Below are 27,085 nucleotides of genomic sequence, written 5' to 3'. Positions count from 1 at the left end.
TTAATGCTGAAATACGGTTGCCAAGCCAAGCAATGTGTACAAAAATGCCTATGCTAGGTGAAAGTGTACAAAAGTATATATATTTGCAAAAGTAGCATAAAACTGCATATTTTAATGGGAAAATTGCTTAGGCCAAAAAAAATGCATATAGAAATGTGGATATTAGCAGAAATTTACACTAAAATGCTGGTTATTTTTTATGAAGACATTTAAAAAAAAAACACATTTTAAACTGATGTAGAAAATGTGGACTTAAGAGTAGAAAAATGAGAAACTAGAATAAATGGAAATTCACCCATCCCTTGATGTTTTCAAATAAAGTATGACCAAAGTAATGGGTGAACACTCTCTACAACTGCATGAAATGAACAGGACACCTCAAAGCACCATAAAAATGCATAAATAAAAACTATTTGTGGGATTTTTTAAAACAAAATATTTTCTCTATAGCTGGTTCTATGATACTAACAGTTGTTAAACTGTAATCCTCAACAGTTTATGGGCAGTACCATCATTCCATTGACTTCAGAATTGCTCCTCTGGAGCATTAGCCGGAAGACAGCAGTTGAAAAATGAAACAACAACCTTATAAGGTCAGGCTAAATAGCACAGATCTGGTGTAGCAGCAGCTGGTATCTTACATACTGGCCATTTCCAATGCTTCTCTGTATTTAGATAACATTCTCGGTGAGAGGTTAGATGTCCATTAATATTCCTGTCTTCAGTATCCAGTTCTCCATGGATGCTGTTTAGCAGCTGAGTCATTGTTTTAGCTATGCTAAGTAGGGATCTGCCAGCTAAGGGAACAGACTTGAGACCCCAAAACATGAGAAGTGGACAAAAGGGGTGGTGGTCTTTGCTCAGGCAGGGGATATAATGTGATTTTGCCATAAACTTCCATCTAGCTTACAAACACACCTAATGCTCCTTTTGATAGCAATGGGTCTTCCCACAGAAATAATCTTTTAACCAGAAAAAAAATTCCTGAGTGGGACATATTGTGGCAACCTTTAACTTTGACGAGACAATATGTTTCCAACTAGAAGGTAATAAAGAACTGTTATAATCTTATGTAAAAAATAGTTGTGGTTAGTTTCAAGAAAGATCGAGAGACATTTATTTCTGGAAACAATTAAAGGCTAATTGAAGTTTATCTTTTTATAGTAATGACTTGCCACCCGAGTGTCTCCTGGGAATTTTATTTCTTTCCCTGACGCTGTCCCCACCCCTCAGTATTGGTTATCTAATGGTGTGGGTCATGCCTTGCTGTTTTCTGCCTCTCACAAATGAAGCTTATATGATTCTTATTGGGGACTGAAATAATGTTCCTGAGACCATTCTTCTGTGTTTATTTAAACTCCTTCCTTGTTCTGTGCTCCCTTTTTCTTGTGCCATTTCCTCCAACATGAAAAAAAAATGTTGTTACCTATGGATGTAACAATGGTCACAGTCATAATATGTTATGAAACTATTCTGCCAATACTGGGCTCACCCTTCAAAGGTATCTCTCGTAGTTGTGGTTCCTTATCCATTCTCCACCCATTTTGCTGCACCTAATCTCACTCCTGCCAATGTCACTGTCATAACCTTCCCCTAATGCAGGCATGGCTAAACTTGGCCCTCCAGATTTTTTGGGACTACAATTCCCATCATCCCTAGCTAACAGGACCAGTGGTCAGGGATGATGGGAATTGTAGTCCCAAAACATCTGGAGGGCCAGGTTTGACCATGCATGCCCTAATGAAACCCATATTTGCACGTATACCACTAGTTTTTTCCTTGTTTTCTGTTTTCCTTGTTACTACTGACCAGAGTGCCAAGGCCTGTTGTTGTTGTTGTCCAGACTTTTGCAGGATGAGATTCCATTAAGAGGAATCCAACACTCCACTTAAAATTGCTTTGTTCCCTCACATCTCTTGCGCAGCATGAATACATCTCTAGTCCTCAGTTATTAGTCATCTAAATGTCTTAGGACTCCACTCTGGATTTGTGTAGGCCATTGGGTTTACTCCTTAGCCTTTTCTTCTCCCAAAGATGTCCCAAAAGGCAGTGGATTAAGAAAATTAGTTTGAGGCAAATGTGTATCCATAAACTGATAAAAGGGATGTGGGTGGCACTGTGGTCTAAACAACTGAGCCTCTTGGGCTTGCCGATTGGAAGGTCGGCAGTTTGAATCCGCACAACAGGATGAGCTCCCGTTGCTCTGTCCCAGCTCTTGCCAACCAAGCAGTTTGAAAGCACACCAGTGTGAGTAGATAAATAGGTACCACTGCAGCGGGAAGGTAAACAACGTCTCCATGTGCTCTGGTTTCCATCACAGTGTTCCACTGCACCAGAAGCAGTTTAGTCATGCTGGCCACATGACCCAGAAAGCTGTCTGTGGACAAACGCCGGCTCCCTCAGCCTGAAGTGAGATGAGTGCCACAACCCCATAGTCACCTTTGACTGGACTTAACCATCCAGGGGTCCTTTACCTATACCTATTACCTATAAACTGATGAGAGCATCAAGCACCATTTCTTCCTGGTGACCACTGCATCACCTGACCTGCTCATCCTGTTTCTCACTTCCCAGCCACTTGGCTCCTTCCTGGATCCCACTGCTCATCATTCAGCCATGGCAGCTTGGAAGTGCAGCTTGCCCTTGCTCCAGAACTCTTGGCCTTCATTGTGGCAGGGTGCATTCTTTCCCTGTATTATACACATGCCCCTGAGCGATGCAGAATGGATGCTCAAGTCAAAGGTTTATGAAAGGTTTGTAACAGTTAGAGCCAGCCTTTTTCTTTTCTTTTTTCTTTTTACATCCCACATCACGATATAATTTTGGCAAAAAGAGAGATTGGCTTGGGAAATGTGGTCATGGATATGGGCCCTGGCTTGTTGCTATAGCTCGTATTTCACCTCCTTGAAACCGTGTTTGGCTTGGTAGAGAAGATTGAAAAACACTGTCCTTTAGTATAGATGCTTCATTACACACTAGACGACCAGTTACAAAATAAAACAAAACAAAACACATGCTACTCAGAGATGATTTCCTCACCTGCAGACCAGTATTTTATTGATGCAACGAGAATTCAAAATTGCACCAGTCTAAAGGACACTGGATTATTGTATTCCTCTTGGTTTCCTGACTGCTATTAAATCAATGTAGGCAATAAAATAAGAACCTCGCCTGTAAATTCTTTTCTCTGACAGTTCTGGGACTGATTAAATATTTGCATGGTTCAATTGCAGCCATGTACGATCAGATTCAAGGTCCAGGAATGCACTGAAATGCAACTCAACACTCTCGGATGCTGAATTTTCTTTATTCATTTGCATGTAAAAAAGAGAAGGAACATTAAATAAACACCTCGGAGATACCTGAGCAGATACACAATCAGCCCTGTATGATCAGATTCAAGAATAATTATCTTCCTTTTCTTTTAAAAAGCCAAATGTATTCCAACAGAATCTTTCTCCATATCACCACACACATTATTTACCGTATTTTTCGTTCTATAGGGCGCACCGGCCCATAGGACGCACCTCGTTTTTTTGGGGGGAGAAATGAATAAAAAAAATTTATTCCCCCCCCCCCAGCCGCGGCTGCCGCCCCAAGCCTCGCGCGCCCGTCGGGACCTCCCGTCGGGCGCGCAAGGCTTGCAGACACTCGCCCGAAGCACGGAGAGCCCTCCGGAGGGCTCCCCGTGCTTCGGGCGACAGGCTGCCGCCCCAAGCCTCGCGCGCCCGTCGGGACCTCCCGCCGGGTGCGCAAGGCTTGCAGACACTCGCCCGAAGCACGGAGAGCCCTCGGGGGGCTCCCCGTGCTTCGGGTGACAGGCTGCCGCCTCAAGCCTCACCGCTTGGCGGGACCTCCCGCCGGCACGCAAGGCTTGCGGACACTTGCCGGGGCTGCAGGCTGCTGCCCGCAAGCCTTGTGAGCCCGCGGGAACTCCCGCCGGGCTTGCAAGGCTTGCGGATAGCTTCCTAAAGCCTGGAGAGCGAGAGGGGTCGGTGTGCACCGATGCCTCTCGCTCTCCAGGCTTCAGCGAAAGCCTGCATTCGCACCATAGGACGCACACACATTTCCCCTTCATTTTTGGAGGGGAAAAAGTGCGTCCTATGGTGCGAAAAATACGGTATACTAATTAAAACATTAAAATGAAAAGCATTTGTTGTTTGCGCAACGGGGGTCATGTTAATTAATGCTGTAACATGCATGAATTATCGTTCTTTTTCAAATAAAAAGGAATAAAACAGGGTCTTCAATGACAATAGCAGATATAGGTTAGCAGAATTATTAGGTAAAGTGTTCATTATTCAGTCATACATGAAGCTGAGCCCTGGCACTGTAACTGAGCTCTTGTGAACCCCTCTTATAATAAACCTTGCATAAATTTGTGTAGAGTTTAAAGGCAGAACTTTGCTGCCATATTCATTGAGGAAAAATAGAATAATTCTTATTGAGCTAAACTGAGGGTTGATACAACCCTCTGTCCTGACAGGTATCTCTACATTTGTGGTCCATCTGCACTATACATTTAATGCAGTATCATACCACTTCAAACACCCATGGCTTCCCTCAAAGAATCCTGGCAACTGCAGTTTGTTAAGGGTGCTGAGAGTTGTTTGGAGGTCTCATTCCCTTCACAAAATGACAATTCCCATAATTCTCTGGTAAGAGGAATTTTCTCTGTGAGGGGAATAGGCGGTTTCCTAACAACCCTCAGCACACTTAACAGACTGCAGTTACCAGGATACTTTGAGGGAAGCCAAGGCTGTTTGAAGTGCTTCAAATACTGCTTCAAATGTACAGTGCTGAATGGGCATTGTTTGTGTGAAGATTGTATCAACACAAAACTTTAGACAATTTCCAGTCACCCATTCTCAGCCTCTAGTTTTATGTTTTCCAGTGCAGTTCTATACATATTTACTCAGTGGCAAGTTCCACTGGGGGAAATCTGATGACATCAGTCTACTAGCAGAACAGACGTAATTGGTGAAATGGATTTCCCCGTTCTGCTTGCAGCTATTATGTGTACCCCAGGTATGCTCCAGAGGGTTAGGGCATACAAGCAAAACACATTTTGGGGGAGATTTCAAGGGGGAGGAGATAATGGGTAAGTTCCTTTGGGACTTGCTTCCTAGTAAGCATGTTTAGGATTTCAGTCATAGAGACACTCATAGGCATGAGTATCTTTTATAAACTTTGTCATAACAGTAACAACTACCTTTTCCTGTGAATGATTTTGCACTTCCTTTCAAAGGACTACCCTTTAGTTCAGGACAAAAATCTGATGACAAAACAAAAGTTTAGTTGCATTGGTGCATTAAGGTTCGGAAAATGTACACACCACAACGAAAGTCACAAAATTTGTTTGCATCCTGCCCTCAGTAACCAGCATGGTACCTTGAATGGTATCATAGCTAGCATCATACAGGTGTTCTTTCTTTCTTTCTTTCTTTCTTTCTTTCTTTCTTTCTTTCTTTCTGTAAACTGCCCTGGAAAATCTGCTGAAGGGCAGCATAGAAATAAATCAACAAATCAGGTGCTGAAAACCTCACCAAAAAGCTTCGCCTTTTAGTGTATGCATGTAGGACGAGACACCCCATTTCCCTCAGTTACAAAGGGCACACACAAGATGAAAGGGAAGACAAGACAGGCATAAAAGAACTAATGAATTGTTTTATACCTTCCACTACATTGTTACAGACTTTTATTTCCCTTCAGCTTTAGCCATGCCTATGTTTTGACCACACTGGTCAGATGATAAGGATTAATTTGCTGTGACCTATTTGTTTTTAACCTTCATCTGACCTCTAAGCTTCTCCATCCCCTTCTCTTACACTCTTGGTCATCCATGCAATGAGGCCAAGAATAATTTCAAAGCAAAGCTCTCCATTATACTTAATTTTATGACACAAGCCTTTGGTTCCTACGAAACTTTGCCCCTCAAAAGAGAGCCAATATTATGCTTCAAAGGATGTGCAAAACATATTGCATAAGGTATGTGCAATACATTTGGCTATTCTGGCCAGGATCCTAGGATTCTCCAGGGCTCATGCTGTTATTACGTATACAGCATATCAATAATAATAAAACCAGAGGTCCCTGCACAATGCTGCTCCTTTGAAGCAAAGGAGCAGCAACTCTCACACACAGAATCTGAGCCTGTGAGAAGCAAATTCAGAGGGTAGGACAAGGAAGGAGGAGTGGCATGGCACTGGTGGGAAGAAAGAGACTTGGCAAGAAAGGTGTCCCCTACCTTCTCCTGCAAAGATGCTGCTGCCTGCCAGGTGTCTCATTTTCACATTCAGCCTTCTTGCTGTTGCTTGCCTTGCCTTCCTGCCTGATGCTTCACCTTCTGACAGCCCAGGATGGCTCTGGGCTGTTCAACATGACCTGTAGTAATCTGAGGCTGTCTCCACTGGACTGGAAGAAACCCAGATCCCTCCTAATAGGCTCATGTTGGCCTAGGATCTGGGCTTTGACCGATTCTGGGACACAACCCTAGTCTCCAGTTCACAAAACCCAAGAAGATAAGTCTGGTTGTAAGGTATGTTAAGTTTTGCTTTCGGTTTATCAAGTCTTTGATATGTTCACATGTACATATACATAGATCTCTCTCATTCTCAGAGTACCTACTTTTCATGAAGGAAAATGTATTTTCCATGCTCCTTTGGCCACCTCACCTGCCCCATGTTCATTATTCTATCTTATCTAAGCAAACAGATGCAGTGGTGCTCAAATAGCAGAGCACCTGATAAGAATTTGTTCCACACTGTAAAACTTCTCTGTGAAAGAACAGAACTTTCCTGTTAACACACCTTTGCTTAAAAGGATATTCTGTCTGTGAAAGAGAGCCTTGTTTTGATTCCCTTTTGACTCTTGTTAAAATGGGTCTGTCTTATTAGTTTGGCATCACCTAATTCACACCCACTTAGTCACCCTTCATTCCTTTCCAATCCCGCCAAATTTGACTTCCTTCTTCAGTGCCACTCCTCAAGGACCCAACCATGCAGCAGGAAAGTAACAAACATAGAGAGATGTGTACAGTAATAATGCATTCTGGCAGTAGGACAGTAGACTCGGCAACCTGCTTACAAGAGGCTAATAAACGTATGAAAACCCTAAACCCAGTTTATCAATGGTAAAAGGTAAAGGGACCCCTGACCGTTAGGTCCAGTCGTGGACAACTCTGGAGTTGTGGCGCTCATCTTGCTTTACTGGCCGAGGCAGCCAGATTACAGCTTCCGGGTCATGTGGCCAGCATGACTAAGCCGCTTCTGGCGAACCAGAGCAGAGCATGGAAACGCTGTTTACCTTCCCACCGGAGCGGTACCTATTTATCTACTTGCAGTTTGATGTGCTTTCATAATAAATAAATAGATAGATAGATGATAGATGATAGATAGATAGATGATAGATAGTTAGATGATAGATAAATAATTTGTATCCAACACTTCTGTTTCGCTCATGCAACAGACGTCTGCCCATGCAATGAAACTTCTCCCTCATCTTCTCTCTGCTACAGTCTCCTGTGTACCCACAAAATCTGCTCCAGAGGATTAGAGGACCCTCTGGAGTAGATTTGAGGGGTGCATGAGGAGAAGAGCGGAGAGGGAGGTTAGATTGTGCAAGCAGAACACTGCTCATGCAGCATTAGATACAATTTCTTCTTGTTGTTTCATATACTTATCTACTGCTTAAAACTAAAGCAGTATCTAACATGCAGTCCTGAGCAGGAAAGGCTAAAAGCTTCATCTTCTTCCACTGCTAGGGACAAGGCTTTGCTTTTAAATAAGGTCTGAGAAAGTGATCTGAGGCCCACCTCAGGCTTGCATTCTTTAAAGCTCAAGTAATTAATCTGGGACGATTCTCCCTGAGGTAACAAATTAGCACTTCTGGTTACACTCTAGTGCCATTTAGAATCAAACTTCACCCTCAGGCTTGGGGTGTGGATGTCTGTAATCTACTTGTGACATTGTTTAATCACCCCAATTAGAAGTTCAAAAGAGCGGCTAAAGGAATTGCCTTACCCTAAACAGTTTACTTAGAAGATCCAGTTCGCTGTGCTCAACTGGATCTCTTCACGGGTCAGTTTTGATTGCAGCCACTGCATGTCAATAGTTTAATTACCAAGTGCTAATGAATGCTGGTTTGTCTCTTTTTAATAAATAAAACTCCAAACTGCCCTGCCAAGGCACTGAACAATATTACAAATGAGCCGGAAAAATAGGCACTGGTTTAAAAATAATTATCTAAATCACAGTAAGAATGATATAATAAAGCACTAGCCGAGGAGGTATCATGTGATATTTGCAAGCTAAAAGTTGTAAAATATTAAAAATTACACAGATAGATAGATTGTTTTAGTGCTGTAGGGTTGATGTGCTGGAGAGCCTATCCAAGGAGAATGTGTCTTAATTGCAGTGCTACCCCCTAAAAGTCAGATTATTTCTTCTTGAAGGTGCAGATTATTTCTTCTTGAAGGCGACTCCCTCCTGCAGACCTTAGGTACTGGACAGCTTTGCATGGGAGAAAACAGGCTCATCCACATCGAGCCCAAGCATCTAAAAGCTTGAAAAGTAACAATTAGCAACTTGTACTGAACCAAAAGCAAACTGCAAAATCGAGCAGGTGAGCAAGAGTTGGCTCAATATTCTGTTTGTGTCAGACTCCCATCAAAAGCTAGCTGAAGCTTCCTGTTTTCAAGGGCTGTCTTGCATTGCATATATTACACTGGTCTATGCAAGGGGTTACATGAATAACTATGACCAGATCTCTCTTAGAGACAGAAAAGTGTATTCAGTTTCTCAGGTGTGACTGATTAAAAGCATTGAAAGCATTCCTGGGCAGAGCTGCAACTGGGCATCTGGGAAGAAAGCCAGAAGGCCATGAAGCCCTATGAAGAAGTTTTATTTTAATAATAATAATAACTTTCTTTTTTCCTGGGCAAGAGAGATGCCAAAAGTGCTAGCATGTTTTTAGATGCTTTTTATAAAACAAATGACTGCATGTTGTTAAAATTAAGTGGGCTTTAATTATAATTATAACATCCTACTCAAACTTTCAGACCAAAGATACACTATGGGTGAAGATGTGTGGTTGTTTCACCCAGTGTTTTGGTTTTTTTAAAATGCAAAGCAGCCACAGGTGGCTTAATGTTGAACAAAAAGCTGGTGAGAGAGAACAAATGTTTTACCTGGGCAGTCCAGAGGATGGCAAAATGAGAACAGTCCTTTTCAGTTGTGGCTACTTGGGGAATGCTCTCCCCAGGGAAACTTGCCTGGCCTCATCTTTAAGCACCAGGAAAAAACATTCTTTTTTAATCCAGCCTTTGGCTTTTCATTGTCTACCCTTTTTGCACAGGTGGGATGTTTTGATCTAGGTTTTTTGTCTTTTAGATTGTTTTTTAATGCCGGTTTTAATATATGTATGCATTTGTTTGCTTGCTTTAAATGTTGTAAGTCACTTTGAGCTGTCATGGCAAAAAAATTGACTGATATTATTATTATTATTATTATTATTATTATTTATTAAATATAACAACAAGAACAACAATAGCAACCACAGTCCTTTCTTTGGTGCTATTTGTTCATTCACAATTACCTGAAGCTGCTTTTCTCTTTGAGAGAGTAAAGAGAGTGTAGGGATCCTTTGCCTTTTCTGCCAGAGGTGGAAACACAGCTGGGGGCAGGGGCGAGTGTACAAATGGGTGGCAAGGGAAAAAAAACCATCCTTTTCCTCCTGCTGATCCCCTGTTCAACCTGAAGTCATATGTCATGAGTGAGTTTTTTTAAAAGCAACAACCATGAAAACAACAACATAATATTGTGTAATACAGTCGTACCTTGGAAGTCAAATGGAATCAGTTTCGGAAGTCTGTTCAACTTCTAAAATGTTCAGAAACAAATCGCAGCTTCTGATTGGCTGCAGGAAGCTCCTGCAGCCAATCGGAAGCTGTGGAAGCCCCATTGAACGTTCAGCTTCCAAAAATAGTTCACAAACCGGAACAGTCACTTCTGAGTTTGCAGCATTCGAGAGCCAAAACTTTCGAGAACTAAACTGTTCGAAAAAAGGTACGACTGTACTGAATTTGGTCTATAGGTAGTCATTTGGGACCTCTTTTTTTTTTACTACAAACTTTTTTTACTACAAACTTTTTTTTTACTACAAACAAATGCAGTTGTATATGTTCTGAATTTTAGAGTCCATTGTGATTTTAAAAAGTGTCATCTGCAGTAATAATCTGTATAGATTAAGACCACACTATTTGCTTATGCAAATAGTGACACATCTTTTTGTGTCTCTGGGAAGGTGTGTTAGGGAAGAAATGAAGGAACAACCGCTTGCTCTTAAAAACCGCATGCTCTCAGCACATCTTCAGATGTAAATCACGTGTTGCACTGGGCCAGGGAAAGTCCACTGAAAGGCATTGCATCCATAGTCACAACCTGTTTAATTGGAATTTGTGAGAACAAAATTATTCTGGAAATAATATACAGAAACACACACACACACACAACCAGTCAAAGCTGTGGCCATGAATAATCTGAACAATCTGCAAGGGCTTCCGGTCTGTGGCTAATGGGAAGTTTCACCAAGGCTTTGTCACCATGGCAAATACTTTATAATACATAAACATGTGCCGGGCTGAAAATCCACCCACTCTTGCTGAAAGATGGCCAGGTTTTGTAAATCTGCATTCCAGCTACCCTGCTGACTTTTGAGATAAGCCCTTTCAATCAACATTCCATGTGTTTAAGAAAAATGTGTGAAAAGTACAGTTTAGAAGAACATGCATGCTTTTTTATTTTTACAGCTCAAGTTTTCATGTTTTCATGGGAGAACCTGGTTTTTAAACACACACACACACACACACACACACACACACACACACTTCTCCAATGGTTTTGTGTTTTTTCCTAGGGACAAGCTGGGAACACTTTGCCAAGTTTCTAGTTTCTGATTTTTAGCTTTGGCAGGTGTTATATGAATACTCCAGTTTTAATGAGATTTTCTTGAGGTTTCTGACTGTTCCTTTATGGATACGTTTAGAAGACCAGGTACTTCAATGAAACCCACCCCCTCCCTGCTATATTAGCAGGGCTGCAGAATTGTTTTTAAAGTCCATTTTATGATGTATCGCTTTAAAAGGGATCAAATGCGTGCAAAATTTTAAATTACAATTAAAAGAAATGTCAGAACGAAAGTAGACTCCTGTCCCACCTAGCCATTTAAGGACTGGGTTGTGTGAATGACATCTGTAGCTTTGCATGACATTTAGATGTTTGATGCTGGGGGTGGGAGAATGAAAGAGTTCTGTATAAGGGAAACATCACAGAGCTTTTGAAGCCAAAAAGTGGCTCGCTGTCACCTCTAGGAATCAGTATCTTGCAGTCTTGTGGAATGCGAGAGGTTTTTATAGTCCATTAACAAGTGGAGTGTCACAGTTTCCCCACCTCTGATAAAGTTAGTATCCTAATTCAGACCTACAGCTGTGGGTGCACTCATAACCCAATGGCAAATCAACAATGCTCCCCAATGTTATTTCCCATAGACAAAGCCAGAAATGTGGGTTTCAGTTTCAAGTTCTGTTAGAAATTTGAGTCACTTGGTTCTGTGGGTGCTCGGTGCTTTTTTAACAGTTTCCTGGGTTTTTACTGCCAGCAGACTGGTTAATCTCTATAAAAAGTGTGTCACGCTGCTGACTTTGCCAGCATGAGAGAGGAATGCGCTATGATGTTGTTGCCTGGGATATCTAATGATGCATCAAACTTGTCAGACATGCCATCAGCTGTAAACAAAAAAACAAAAAGCCAGACTGGGAAGCACAAGAGAAATTCCTAGACCTACAGAGACACATTGGGGAGAAGGGGTGTCCAGAGGCACAAGCTCTGGAGAAAATCCCATTAACCCAGTTTCTCAGACCCATAGCCCAATAGTGCCAGAACAAAAATGGCTGCCATGGGCAACAAAACAAGAGGTGCCAGTACTTCACCCCTTTCAACATTTCTCTGATGAAAATAGGGACATCCTATTCCATCCCCTCCAAAATTACTCCGGTGAAAATAGGGAAAGCAGCACTATTGGGGGAAGCAGCACATTCTGGGATGAAATCAGAAGCCGGGTCGTACTTTGTAATTTTGGGTCTGTCCCTGGAAAATCAGGACACTTGGAGGGAATGGTACTCCATACCAGTAAATTACTATCACTCACAAAAAGCCCTTCCCATAACTGTTTTCTGGAACATATTGAAATATTTCTGTTCATTAAAATGCACTAACTGTGAGAATAGCCATTCTACATTAAAAGCCTGACCAAGTCAAATGCTTAGCCTTTCAGGAAGTTTGCTGCCCTTTGTTCTTGGAATACTTAGCTTTATATTTTCAAAGGCATGTCCAATATGCATTCATCTGGGTTCTTCTAATAACATGTTGGAAGAGCAGGCTGGCCCTACTATTAGGTAGAGTGAGGCATCAGATGGGGGGGGGCGAGCGAGTGGCAGGGAGATGTTGGATGACAACACTCTTTTGTGCTGCCTAGAATACCCTAAACACCGATAGCTCACCTGCTTCCCTCAGGTGTGATGGGGGATATTGACCCATTGCCAGTTGAAATATGATTCAGCAGCCAGTTCAGTCAGCTTTTATACATGGACTGAAGAGGACCACCATCTTGTCACTGGCCTCAGTCAGCTACATTTATTGAGCCTGTGAAAGAGAACGAGTCACCAAAAATAAAACCTATTACAGTGGTACCTCGGGTTAAGTACTTAATTCGTTCCGGAGGTCTGTACTTAACCTGAAACTGTTCTTAACCCGAAGCACCACTTTAGCTAATGGGGTCTCCTGCTGCTGCCGCACCGCCGGAGCAAGATTTCTGATCTCATCCTGAAGCAAAGTTCTTAACCTGAAGCACTGTTTCTGGGTTAGCGGAGTCTGTAACCTGAAGCGTATGTAATCTGAAGCGTATGTAACCCGAGGTACCACTGTACATAATGTAGAAGAGTATGCAGTGGGGAGGGGGCCTGGACCTACATAACTACATCCACTTTGACCAGTTAGTCTATTTCTGCAATTCTACACACACTTGCAATGGAGTTCAGAGCTATTTACTTCCAACAGGCTTACAAGTGCATTGCACCAGGCCTTGCTGAACTGAAAAGGGTCTCTGGAGCATATTTCAGAAAGATACTGCCCACTTGCCTTGTTGTGGGGAGCAATCTTTTATTTCCAGTAACAGGAGGATGATAGCAATGGCACAGACAGTGCAAATAAGCCAGGAAGAAAAGTGTTTTGCTCAAATGTTTTAGGAGACAAAGCCTCTCATTTGGGGAAAGTCCTCAGTACATTGGTTTTGCTCACCCATGTGGTCAGATTGCTATACAGTGGTTCCTCGGGTTAAGTACTTAATTCATTCTGGAGGTCCGTTCTTAACCTGAAACTGTTCTTAACCTGAAGCACCACTTTAGCTAATGGGGCCTCCTGCTGCCGCCGCACCGCCAGAGCACGATTTCTGTTCTCATCCTGAAGCAAAGTTCTTAACCCGAGGTACTATTTCTGGGTTAGCGGAGTCTGTAACCTGAAGCGTATGTAACCTGAAGCGTATGTAACCCGAGGTACCACTGTAACTGGGTTTGAAAGAATTTCCTCCCTCTCTTGAATCTTATAAGCTGTCAGCTAGGAACAAAGTTTCCTGCAATGCACCAAGGATCATGGAAATCAACTCTCTATTTTTCTTTTGTTTTAAAAATGGGCTCCACAGTCTTTAGAGGTCAATAGAATCTGAAACATATCACAAAATCGGTCCTTTCTGTTTAAGAAGATACATACACCAGATGGCACCCGCACAATTTACTGTTCTGCTTTGGCCAAAAAAATCCCTGCATTGAAATTCCTAATGATAAATGGCCTTTGGGAGCAAGAGAGACTCAAAACTAGGCCATTCTGAGTCATATTTTATAGACCTTTACTATGAATTTGAACTTAGGAAGCACAAATACCAGTGCAGTGTGTGTTGTCTGCCTGCAGTTATAAATTGGATTGTTGGGTGATAGGGACAAATTTCCCCCACTAAAGAAAGCTTATGGGAAATTAACATTTCCTTTGCAGCACAGCGGTTTCTTCTAAGAACAAGATTATTAGTGTACAACAGGAAGCAAGTTACTCTTGCCTAGAACATTTAGGCCATCTTGAATATTTAAATCAATTTGACCACTGCATTGAAATATTCATTTCCTAATTGTGTAGTGCATGAAATCTGAGGGCTACTCGTGTTTTCCAATAAATGGAAAGCATGCTAAAAGCTTTCATACAAAGAACATCTGGTGATATAAGTTACCCCCCTCTAATACTAATTTTAACAGCTCCCAAATGTGGGTAGAAATGCTACTTTTTATACTTTGTTTAAAGTTCATTTCCTGTCCCTAGGATATTTATTGACCCTCTAATGCTGGCCATTTCCACTTTCCACTTTTCCTGTGAGTCTTATACTCGTTTTCATTGACTTCATTCCATTCTTGACCTCTTTTCCCCTCAAGAAAATTAAACACAGCCCAAGACATGTTGGACACCAATTAGTTTTACAGCTCTTCTTACCTCCCCTCCGACTGCATTCTTTAGTTCATTGAATCCACCCATAATGTTACGCTTCAAACCTGCAGAGACAGGGAGGGAAATATAACCACACTGCAAAACGCAGATAATTAAAAAGGCTTTTGGGTAGCAGAAACAAAATTCTGATTGAAAGGGAGGTGCGGAGGGAAGGCTGGAAACAAAGCCGTGAGGTAAAGTTGTTTACTTTTTCCTTTCTTTAAAAAATGCACACTAAAGGGAAAAAAAAAGTAGTGTCTAACAAGAAGCAATATTAAACCCATCGATACAAAAACAAAGCAAAACAAACAAATGAACCTTGGTCTCTCAACTTTTATATTTGTAGGGAAATAAATGTTTGTTATATTTGAGAAAAGGTTTTGTTTTTACTTCTTTTTAAAGGCACTATTCACTTTTACAGTCATAAATTCTTATCATATGCTAGTCCAGGGGTACCCAATGTGCTGCCCCACAGATGATATTGGGCTCATAGAATCATAGAGTTGAAAGGGACACCAAGTGTCATCTAGTCCAACCCTCTGCAAGGCAGAAATCTCAACTAAAGCATCCATGACAGATGGGCACCCAACCTTTGCTTAAAAGCTTCCAGTGAATGAGAATCTACAGGTTCCCAAGGGAGACCATTCCACAGTCAAACAGCTCTTACTGTCAGAAAGTTCTTCCTGATGTTTAGTCAGAATTTCCTTTCTTGTAACTTGAAACCATTGTTTCGAGTCCTGCCATCCAGAGCAGGAAAAAAACATCTTGTTCCCTCTTCCACGTGACAGCCTTTAATATATTTGAAGATGGCTATCATATCCTCTCAGTCTCCTCTTTTCCAGGCTCAACATACCCAGCTCCTTCAACCGTTCCTCATAAAGCTTAGTTTCCAGACACTTGATCATCTTAGTTGCCCTCCTCTGCACACGTTCCAGCTTGTCAACATCCTTCTTAAATTATGGTACTCTGAACTGGACACAGTATTCCAGGTGCGATCTGACCAAGGCAAAAGAGTGTGGTATTATTACTTCCCTTGACCATGACACTATACTTCTGTTGATGCAGCATCTGTATGCTGCTGCATCACATGTTGACTCATGTTAAGCTTCTGTTCTACTAAGACCCCTAGAACTTTTCACATGTACTATTGGAAAGTCAGGTGTCCCCCAATTTATATTTGTGCAGCTGGTTCTTCCTGCCTAAGTGCAGAACCTTACATTTGTCCCTACTGAAATTCATTTTATTAGTTTGGGCCCAGTTCTCCAAGCTGTTAAGGTCATTTTGAATCCTGATTCTGTCTTCTGCAGCATTAGCTACCCCTCCCAGTTTGCTGTCACCTGCAAATTTGACGAGCATCCCCTCAATTCCTTCATCCATTTCCTTCATCCACAACTCCCATCAGCCCCAACCAGCATGACTACAGTAATGGTCAGGGATAGGGATGAGAGAGAAATGTGATTCAATTTGCATTCACAGCTGAGCTTGCAAAATTTGTACTTTCCAGAACAATATACAAATCAAAACATAACCATCCTTCAAAATTTGCACTGTGTACAAAAATGCAGATATCAAAATTATTATGATATAGATTGGGAGAGGGAGAATTTTTGCTATATTCTAGTGCAAACCTAAAGCAAAGCAGCGATAGTGTTCTTCCTGATTCACCCAACAGTATCAGCATACTCCTTCTAAATGCTGGAAGTACAAATGTTTACCAGTACGAATTAATGTTTACAGATTACTTAGCTACCGCAGTTAGAGCCAGAATTTCTAAAAATTAGCCATTAGACAACATGCAAAACTAGGCAGGTTTATTGTGACAGAGCTTCCATTTAAATCAATGGAGCTATCTTCCAAATAAATGTGCTTAGGATTGATTACTCAGCGCTTACTGATGACTCGGCATTCACATAGTTTAGTTTGGAGGTGAACTGAAAGCAAAAGCTTGAAAAATCTTAGTCTAACGCTAAGTGTTCCTTGAATTCTGGTCAGTGCTCTTTTCCATTAATCCAGGAACAGGGATTAACAGCTGTGGTCCTCCAGATGGTGTTAGATTTCCCATTGATTGCAGCCAGAATTGATATCCGAGATATTGATGTAGACTAATTGTCTTTGAGGACCATATTTTCTCCAAGCAATGCTGGTTAGAGAAACTAAGGACAGGAAGTTGAGCAGAAAAGTGTCAAATTTAGATTTTATAATCTCCAAATGGAGAAATATTTATCCCTTAGTTCACATGAATTTAGAAACTGGATCTTCAACCATGACGTCAACCAAGACAGAGCATCCATTATCACTGCCAATTATTCTATTTGGTACCCTCAAATTAAGGACACTATTTAAGGCCTCACTACCTTGAGACACTGAATTTTCCACTATTACTGTATTTTTTGCTCTATAAGACTCACTTTTTCCCTCCTAAAAAGTAAGGGGAAATGTGTGTGCATCTTATGGAGCAAATGCAGGCTGTGCAGCTACCCCAGAATCCAGAACAGCAAGAGGAATTGCTGCTTTCACTGTGCAGTGATCCATCTTGCTGTTCTGGCTTCTGAGATTCAGAATATTTTTTTTCTTGTTTTCCTCCTCCAAAAACTAGCTGCATCTTGTGGTCTGGTGTGTCTTATGGAGCGAAAAATACAGCACATAGATGCCCTAAGCATAGTTATAGGAGAGATGCCTACTATAGGTGAGATGTTCATATGGCACAAAAATGCATTTATGGATGTCATCAGGTTGAGAACATCATGCAGTATTTGTTGATTTGCCCTTTATATACCATGTCCAGAAAAAAAAAATATATATCTCCTATCTTTTATTGGCCTTCTCAGATCAATTCCCCCCAGGAAGTGATAGTTGAACTCATACCCAATAAAATTAAACATCTGGTAGCCAAATTTGTTCGGGCAGCTAAGAAAGTTTGCTGCAGTTAGGTTAATGCATTGCAACTTTAAATTGTTATGCCGTAAATTTTTATGTTGTAGACTTTTATGCTGTAGAACTTTATAGACTAATGCTGTGTGATTTTAGAGGAATGCCTTGGTTTTCCCCTCTGCTGTTCATTGTTAAGTCCTTTGGCTATATACAGTAAACTGAATTGAAATTGAAATTGGTGTTCAATTCCCATCAGTTCTAGCCCACATGGTCAATGATCAGGGATGAAGGGAGCTGAGTCCAGCAACATCTGGAGTGCCACTGATTTCTCATTGCTGCATCGATCCATCTCCTTCCTTTCCTTCAGGTCAAAACACGGATGTTCACAGTTAATCTTAAACAGATGAACTGTATTTTTAGTATGATAAATGGAACTTGCCAAAAGTTCTCAAATGATGGTCCAGTGGGACGTGATCCAGGTGAATTATTCAGATAGCTATGATGGATGTCAGCATTCTAAATTAAGAGGCTTTCGTTAAATCCTGTATTGTGAATCAGAAGGAGAATGACAAAAAAATATTAGTGTGTGAGCAAGGATATTGTTGGGTGAAGACATTTCCCACACTAAAGCTTTAAAAAAATGTTTGCCTATGGCAGTATTCAAAGAATATAAACACCTTTCATTCATGCTTAGTCCCCGAAGGGGGAGTTTATTGTTTTGCTGTTTTATTTTACTTATTTACTTGTTTTTATCCTGTATTTTATTCTATGAACCGCCCTGAGTTCTTATGATGAAGTGTGGTATATAAATCTAATCTAATCTAATCTAAATAAATAAGTAAATAAATAAGCAAGCCACTGTAACAATTTGGGGAAGAAGAAGACAGTCAGTGCAATTTGGAAAGAATGAGTTACAATTCAAGAAAAAGATTGGTCCAATGATACGAAGCAAGGTGGAATCATTTAATCATTACACTTTAATGGTCAAAATTTGTAAGGGAGAGGGACTGACAATTGTGCACAGAGGCTCACGAATATGCCATTTGAAAGGAGCAATTGTATTTATTATATGTAGAAATTGCTCACTTCAGGATATGCACACACTTCTAACCACACGAGTCTAATGAATTTATATGTGCAGGTTAATAAGAAGCCACCTGCTGTATGCAGTAGAGTGAATAACAGCAAATGAGGTTAGTGGGACACTCATTGAGCCTAAAATTCTGGCTCAGAATAGCATCTAAGGAGTTGAAGCATGCAAAGGTTTGTAGCGTGTCTTGTATGAGGGAGAGGTTTAGAGGAAGTGGGGGGGGTGCCATAATCAGCAGGCTGTAGTGGTTCCCACTAGCAACACTTTGGATGTCCTATACTCTTCTATAACAAGGAATTTGGAGATCACCTTTGGAACACAAGGGTGAGCACCTTCTTAGATTTCCAAGTGAGTCTCTCCCCAGTGTCATATTAAAGCCAACAAGATAGGCTGGACAGTCTTTAGATATGTTAGCAGAGAAAGAGGGTCCCAGTTGCCTGATGGGCAGTTTGACTTTCCTTTAAATGAGCTAGAGACTGGAGTGCAACCCTTGCCTCTACCTCTCTATGCTTTTTACTCAGCAGGACCACCATTGACCATTGGTGATCTTGAATGGTGACATCAGGACAGGGCTTTGGAGAAGAAGTCCAGGACCCCACTTAGCAGAACGAGCAGGAGAGCTCCCAAAACACAGCAGGGCTAGCTTTGTATCTTGGAAGTAATGAGGCCATGCATATTGCCATCCACAAAACACCCCCATAAGACCATGAAGTCTAGTGCTCTAGAATTCCCCCCACCCACCCATATACGCTTCTTTTCTGAAAACCTTGGGGAGCAACATTCATTCATTCATTCATTCTGCTACATTTCTCTTCTACTTTTTCCTCCAAGGAGCATAAGGTGATGTGTGTGGTTCTCCTTCTCCTCGTTTATCCACATAACAAACTTGACTGGCCCAAGGTGACAGCAGTGGAAATTAATGAACCTAAGTTAGTCAGGTCCACAATTTTCAGTGCATCTAACTGTGCTGGTCCCAGGGTGTTACCATGCGGCGTGGTCCGAGTCCAGTCCGAGGTAGAGGGTATGGTATGGAGGCTGTCCGTCAAGGCTGAAGCGGGGTCCAAGGCAAGGAGTCAGGTGTGGTCAGGAACTCTGGCAGAAGAGCAGGACAGGGTGCCAGCAGGAACAGGATACCAACAATGTTGCTCCCACAACCTGGGACTGGGCTGGCTGGCTTTTTTCTGCCCCTAGGCATAGGGCGGTCCCGGTCTACAGGTGACTCACCTCTCCTGGCCTGGAGGCGAGCACTCCTCCTGCGAGAACTTAGTTCCCTCCGCCTCTCTGCCCTGAGCCTCTGCAGCTCAGGAGCGCCTGGAGGGTTACTGGACCCAGAGGCAACCTCACCTTCCCCTGACGGGGCTGAGAGTGGAGCACCTGCAGGCAATGGGTCCTTGATCACCTCTGGAGCCAGAGCAGACTCAGCTGGTGTCTGCTCATGAGGATCCGGCACAGGTGAGGGCCCTTCAGGTTCAAGCCCCAGCCCCGGCTCAGCTGGTCCTGGAGGCAGGGACTCCTGTGCAGGCTGGGATTCCTCAGGTTCAGCCTCTGAATCCGATTCCCAGACCATCACACTAACGTTAGATACAGCTCTCTGAAGTGATCAGCCAGTGCCTTAGTGCCAAATTCCATATAGAACATAATAGTTTAACGGTAGGAGATTTGCCCAGCTAAGAAAATCAGATCCATACTCTACCACAGCCTTCACCAACCTGGTGCCCTCCAGCTGTTTCAGACTATACCTCCTGTTGTGCTGGCTGATGGGAGTTGTAGTCTAAGACATCCAGAAGGCACCCAGTTTGTGAAGTCTGCCCTACTGGGCAGTTCTGCATAGGATATGATGGAGTTAGGATAGGATATGATGTATGTGCATGCCCCATTAAAATGTTAAGGCTGTGCCCATCTTTCTTTTAGCCTGTTTCCCAAATAGTCTCAGTGACCCCAGCGACCCCAGATTCTGTCATCACTTGTCATCTTGGCAGGATCTCATTCGAATGCCTCAAGAGCTTGTACTGCTGAGTGACCTTCTGTACTAGCAAGTCTATTTCTTGCCGCTCTTGGCTACTCTGGAACTTGCCAGTGTCTCAAGACTGTCACACAAATAACTGAGAAGAAAACTTTAGGGAAACGTTGGATGTAATCTCCTAGGACAGTGCACGCCTCTTCAAGAAGCAAGATTTGTGATGTGAGGGGACTCAGCGTATTGTGGATTTTTTTTTTGGTGTGTGTGAAAAGCATATTTTCCATTAAAGGACACAGGTTTACGCTCATGGTTTTAACACCCAGGTCTTCAAAGTGCATGTGGAAAAAATGGGGGTTTCCATAAAAGTAATTTACAGACTGAAGCATTTAGTAGCTAATTCGGCGTAAGTTTAATGTGGAGAACCAGAATGCTGGGCCTCCCAGGGTTGTCAAGGGCAACCATACATATTTTTGATATGAGGAAAGCCTGAGGAAAGTTGAGGGTAGTGATTGATTTGGAGGAGGAGGAGGGTGAGAAATCAGATGTCGCAAGAAAAGATAATATTGATGCTTTGGTTTTCTCTCAGAATTCAGAAATATTATATTCACCTCTGGAGTCATGATTCCAGTGTGGTTTACAAATGGTTGTGGGAAAACATGACAGAGCATTCCACATTTTTTTTAGCTGCATAATGCTTCTTAATTTCTTTTTTGTGAGAACATTTTTTAAAAAAAAATTCTGGGTGGAATTAATCCTTTAATTTACTCTTCATAATCCATCTTCCTAGTCACTTACACAGAACACAGCGACAATTCCACTTGTACAGTGAATTCATGTTCAACATATCTCTGTATACAAATAATAATAATAATTTATTATTTATACCGCTCCCATCTGGCTGGCCTTCCCCAGCCACTCTGGGCGGCTTCCAACAAAATATTAAAATACAGTAATGCATCAAACATTAAAAGCTTCCCTAAACAGGGCTGCCTTCAGATGTCTTCTAAAAGTCTGGTAGTTGTTGTTCTCTTTGACATCTGGTGGGAGGGTGTTCCACAGAGCGGGTACCACTACTGAGAAGGCCCTCTGCCTGGTTCCCTGTAACTTGGCTTCTTGCAGTATGGGAACTGCCAGAAGGCTCTTGGCGCTGGACCTCAGTGTCCGGGTAGAACGATGGGGGTGGAGACACTCCTTCAGATACAAAACCATGGTTATACTTTGTATGTGTATGACTTCATGCAAGGTGACTTTTGGCAGTGTCCTAATTGGAGATCCAGTTGAAATGCAATAATCTAAATATATTTTACACTGTAAACCCTCAGGGCAGAGGCTGTTCTCTTATACTCTGCATGTGCCCCACACATACTGGTGATGTTAAAGATAACAACAAGCAGGACTTGCAACAGAGTGTTGGGGGTTCCAACTACTCAGTTCCCCTCTTTGTTCTGTTCCCCATGTCAGGAAGCTGACCATCTTTCCAGCCCAATGGGCGTACTTGGTCTTTCATTTGATTGTTTTGGGGTCCCCCCCAACTCAGTCTTCCATCTTTTCCTTTTTTGGGGAGGTGCTGATGCTTCCCTCTTGTGCATGAGTGGAGACATTTCAGCTACATTAGGACTGGTATTTAGAGAACTGATTTTCCAGTTAGAATTCATGATAAAATCGGTGTGATTGTAATATTGGCCTATCATGTGCTCTGCAAAACTCAAGACACTGAACAACTGGGCATGTGTATTTCAACCTCATTCACAGGACCAAGTTCCACATGAATCTTCCTAGTGAGATAATTGGGGCAGGTCTGTACAAGAAACCAAATATCATGTGAAACCATTCTTCTTAAATAAAGAGATACCTCACAAACCTTTAGGGCTAATCCACACTTTCACTTGTCTTTCACCTAGAAAGTGGTTTTCTGCTTGACCCTCTGGGCATGGATCTGAGCGGTTTCCTCCTTGCCCTGCTCCTTTCCCAGGGAAAACTTACTCTTTAGTGCTAAATCAGAGCAAATGTCAATCAGGAGAATACCTGAATTGCCCTTTGCTCAGATTGAGCACTAAAGAGCAATTTCCCTGGGGGGAAGCAGCAGGACAAGAGGATATGTGGATAAGCTCTTGGTCTCAACACTAGGTGTGTGCGCGCTGTAAACAATCAATCAAAATGAAAATAAGGAGTTACCTTTTGCAAGGCAAAGGGAGACACTTATGGAATGCACGTTTAGTGGTTTAGATGTGCACACACAGAGAATTGTATTAAGTCCTATGCAATCAACCAAATCAAGGGATGTTGTGAAAGGAAGGCTGTATGAAGGGCTGATTACAAATGTTCCAAATAAACAAAGCAAACAAAATAAAGCTCAATGTATACCAGCAATTTCAAATGTGGGTGCATGTAAAATATATTAACATGCGTTTCATCAATGCCTCCTTTCTCTGTCTAAAGAGCCCATCATAATTTTCAATATAGGTGCTTACAAAAGAGCAGGGAATAGTAAGAAGATGAGTGGGGTGAGGCACATAAAAACTCATCACTATTATGATAGAAAAATGATTCATAAACTAAGGCAAGCCTGCATAATTTGTGGTCTGCCAAACTGAATGCAGCTTGCTAGGCTTGTTCACCAGGTGGGACATTTCCTGGTCTTGCTCTGGAACACAATGCATGTGAGCTAGATCCCACTAAGTCAGAACTTCCCTCCCTCTCCTCCACTCCCTGCACCACCACCACCACCCCATGCTACCTCAAAATTTGCTCAAGGAGGTTGGGGAAAACCCAGAGCAGATTTGAAAGGTAGGTTCAAGGTGCAGACAGAAGTTGTCCCACTTGCTTGGTGACTTAGTTGGATACAACCCTGGGTGGATGTGTATTATACATCTGACAAACCACGGTTCATACCTGCTGGGCTTCATTGAGCTTGATGGGTCAATGTTGTGTGGGCCTGAGGTGTTGTGTGGGCCTGAGGTGGGGCCATAATCTAATGACATACATTATTTTGACAACTAACTTAGATGGCTTTAAAACAGGATTCATGACTGATGACCAGTGGTTGTGATAACTGAATGAAACCTTCATGTCCATAAACCATATACCTCAGTCAATGCCAAGTTGACTTCAGATAGATACAGTGGTACCTCGGTTTTCAAATGCCTCCATAGTCAAACTTTTCAGAACTCGAATGTTGAAAGCCCAGAAGTAAATGCCTCGGTTTTCAAACATGCCTCAGAAGCCAAACAGGAAACGCAGCTTCCGTTTTGAGTTTTCCATATTGAGGCTTCCATTTTAAGGCTTCCGCTTTCAATTTTCGGTTTTGGAACGTTTTGAAACTCAAATGGACTTCTGAAACAGATTATGTTCGAAAACCAAGGTACCACTGTAGTAGAAACCATTATGGCATTAATGGCAAACGAAGTCCTCAAAAAACAAATGTGCTTTCAGCAAACAACAAAATTGCATTCACACCAACATTGCACTAGCATAGATGCTTGGCTTAGTTCAGTGGGGAAGTGGTAATACAGAAAAGGTGCCACTACTGAAAAGGCCCTCTGCAGGTTGAGACATAATCAGGAAGGTCTCATCCAATTACCTTAACTTATGACCGATCAGGTTTGTATGCAGAAAGACTATCCTCTCTGTAAGCCAATTCCATGCTGTTTAGAATTGCATGTGCCAAATCCCAAACCTTAAACCTAGCTCAATAGTATAGTGGCAGTTAGTGCTACTCATTTTGGGATGTGTATAATGAGCATGGCAGGATTCTTCACTCAGCACTTTAGCTGCTGCATATTGCAATAGCTGCGCTATTGCCTCTGGGTTGGTCACTGTTGGTCACAGGAAGCTCCAATTCCCACCAGCCCCAGTGGCCAGGGATGATGCAAACTGCAGTCCAATTTGCTCTGTGTTATCAGCTTAAGGAAAGCAGTGAATAGCCATTAATAGTCATGAAAATAAGCATGAGAAATGTGGTGGCAGGTGGGTACAGTAATCACAGCATATTTGCTGCAAAAGCCAATAATTCAACGTAAATCCTCCAAACCTGAATTATCATACTGTGTAGAAAAATCACTCTATGGTGACTGAGCGCCATTAGCTAATAAAGATCAAAACACGCAGCACAGTGATACAATTTTTTCAAGGAGGAAAAAGGGGTGTATTTGTGACTAGAGTAATGAAACATTTATTTCTTGGATGCCCTATGACTCCTCTTTTATTTGGATGTGAACAGACAACCAGGCTGGCTTTATCTGTGTGTTTTTAAATCGAAAGAACTTGCAACAAATGAATGGCAAGTGGGTGGATGGAAAACCAGCCCATCATTTCCTATGCTGTTTCTTTCCTCTAAGATGTGGTTGCAGAAATCTCTTTTGAATTATATTTCACTCTCTAGATGACTCAGGGCCTTGGTTTTAAATGGTTGGTGCCAGATTTTGTGTACTTTGCATTCCACACTGGCATGTATTGAAAATTCAGGAAGTCTTCCAACAGCCTGCAGTCTGGTGCATTCATTAACCACAAGTTCAGGAACCAGATGGCCACTCCCTGACTGCCCTCGAGTCTTTTAGAAATGAACATCTGGAGAGAGGAAAGGAAACTGCACTTGATAGCCCTACCCCTGGCCTCCAGTGCTGATCAACCTACCTCTGTGCCCCAATGCATGCATGCTCTGAATGCTGCAATCTAGATTTTTCTTCCCCTCCAGGACACAGACCATACATTTATGGTCAATGTATCCTGGCTAGGGCTGGAGACAGGTGACACAGCTGACTGCTTGAGATGCTGGGCTTGGCAGGAGGCTGAGCATGGGTGACTCAACAATCTATTCAACAGCTAAAATACATCATACAAAACTGTTCAACATGTAAAGCTGGGAATGCTGGCCTGTATGGAGTGCTGGGTTTATGTATAGGCTAAGTAGGCTGTAGCCTTGGGCCTCTAAATCTAGGGGGCCTCGCTAGCCTGCCCTCTCCCTAGTGCTGTAGTCTCCCCTCTCCCAAAATTGCAAACCCAAGACTTCATGCAAGGGCAGGGCAACTCAGGCCCAGCAACTATGAGACTCAGGGCTAGCCTGAAAATGATGTATAGATGGTACATTACACCTGTGAAATTAGCTAAAATGTATAAGACAAATAATGAATGTTGGAAATGTAAAGAAAAAGAAGGAACATTTTATCACATGTGGTGGGAACGTAAGAAAGTGAAAAACTTCTGGGAAATGATATATAATGAGATGAAAAAGGTGTTGAAATATACATTTAAAAAAAAAAAACAACCAGAAGCATTTTTACTTGGTATTATAGGTGAGGACATCAATAGACAAAATGTTAAATTGTTTTTATATGCAACAACAGCGGCAAGAGTATTGTTAGCCCAGAAATGGAAGCAAGAAGAAATTCCGACGAAAGAAGAATGGCAGATAAAATTAATGGACTACGGATAAAATGACAGGAAGGATTTGAAACCTGTGGAACCAGAGATTTACAGAAGATTGGAAGAAATATACAAACTATTTGAAGAGCAATTGTAATCAACAAATTACGCTAGTAGGACTACAAGAAGTTTTGTAAGGAGAAATATATGAAATACTGCAACGTAGAGAAAGAATAGAGATATTAGTTATCAGTTTAAATGTAATAGTGAAAGTAAGAAATGTAAATTAAGTGAATAGATTGAAAAAAATTCAGATGTGATTGATGGAAGTCAAAAAATTGTATAAGACATTATATATATATATATATATATATATATATATATATATATATATATATATGAGACTCAGGGCTAGCCAGGGGAGCCCAATTTGAAGAAGTGGGGCCCAACTTGAATTTTTTTGGTAGGGTCTCCACAGTCACTTACGGATTCACTGTTAAGACCGTGTTTATGGAAGACAATCTTACTCGGCTATGAGTGATCGCCAAAGAAGAAGAAAAGAAGAAGCTGTTTAGCCGCACACAGCCTCCTAAGGAGAAAACATTGTGGGCAGTGTATGGCAGCAGGCTGGTAAATTATGTGTCAAGGGGTGTGAACCGTGCAAGGCAACGTCATCATGGTTGTGGTAATTCTCCTCTGCCTGGCGAATGTGTCTCATCAATGTGCTTCATTGTGGGTCGTAACTAATGGCAGAATTTTGAAGGGTGCTATGGGAGTGGCTATCGGTGCTGCTATGTCCTGACAGCTGTTGCTGTCTGCATTTGGAGTACAACTCTATTATGCCGGTGTAAACCCTGGTGCAGCAGAAGCCCAGAATAGCAGCAAATAAAATCTGTTCATACGTCAGCGACTGATAACACTTGTCAACCAGTTCTTCCAAAGTCTTCCTAAATTATAAAGCTTCAAAATGTAGGCCAAAAGAGAGCAGGTCTGGGAAGAGAGAGCCATGTACCTTCTCCGTGTAGCTCCTGCCCTGTCATTTGAAAGGGTGCCCACTTGCCCTCCTTCTTGACATGGAATGCTCTCTGTTGGAGGTCCAGTATAAAGACCATAAGAAGGGAGAGCAGGGACTTTGAAGTTCCCAACAGCTGTTAATCAAGCAAGCATGCAAGCAAACATACATACAGGTCACCTTTGTCACAGTTAGAACGCCTATAACATGGC

The 27,085-nt window shown here is 42.0% G+C and overlaps 1 long non-coding RNA gene across 1 annotated transcript; it reads right to left on the bottom strand.

Annotated features, from left to right (window-relative positions):
* Positions 1-3,027: 3,027 nt before the first annotated feature.
* On the bottom strand, positions 3,028-5,416 carry LOC128423185 (uncharacterized). The gene is made up of 2 exons (XR_008332696.1): positions 5,213-5,416; positions 3,028-3,304 (listed from the first exon to the last, which is right to left on the bottom strand). It is a non-coding gene; the product is annotated as an uncharacterized LOC128423185 (long non-coding RNA).
* Positions 5,417-27,085: the final 21,669 nt, after the last annotated feature.

Source organism: Podarcis raffonei, chromosome 1, assembly GCF_027172205.1.
Source record: "Podarcis raffonei isolate rPodRaf1 chromosome 1, rPodRaf1.pri, whole genome shotgun sequence".
Taxonomy (NCBI): Eukaryota; Metazoa; Chordata; class Lepidosauria; order Squamata; family Lacertidae; genus Podarcis; species Podarcis raffonei.
Note: the sequence above shows the minus strand (reverse complement) of the source record. Positions and strands in the feature narration are given on the sequence as shown.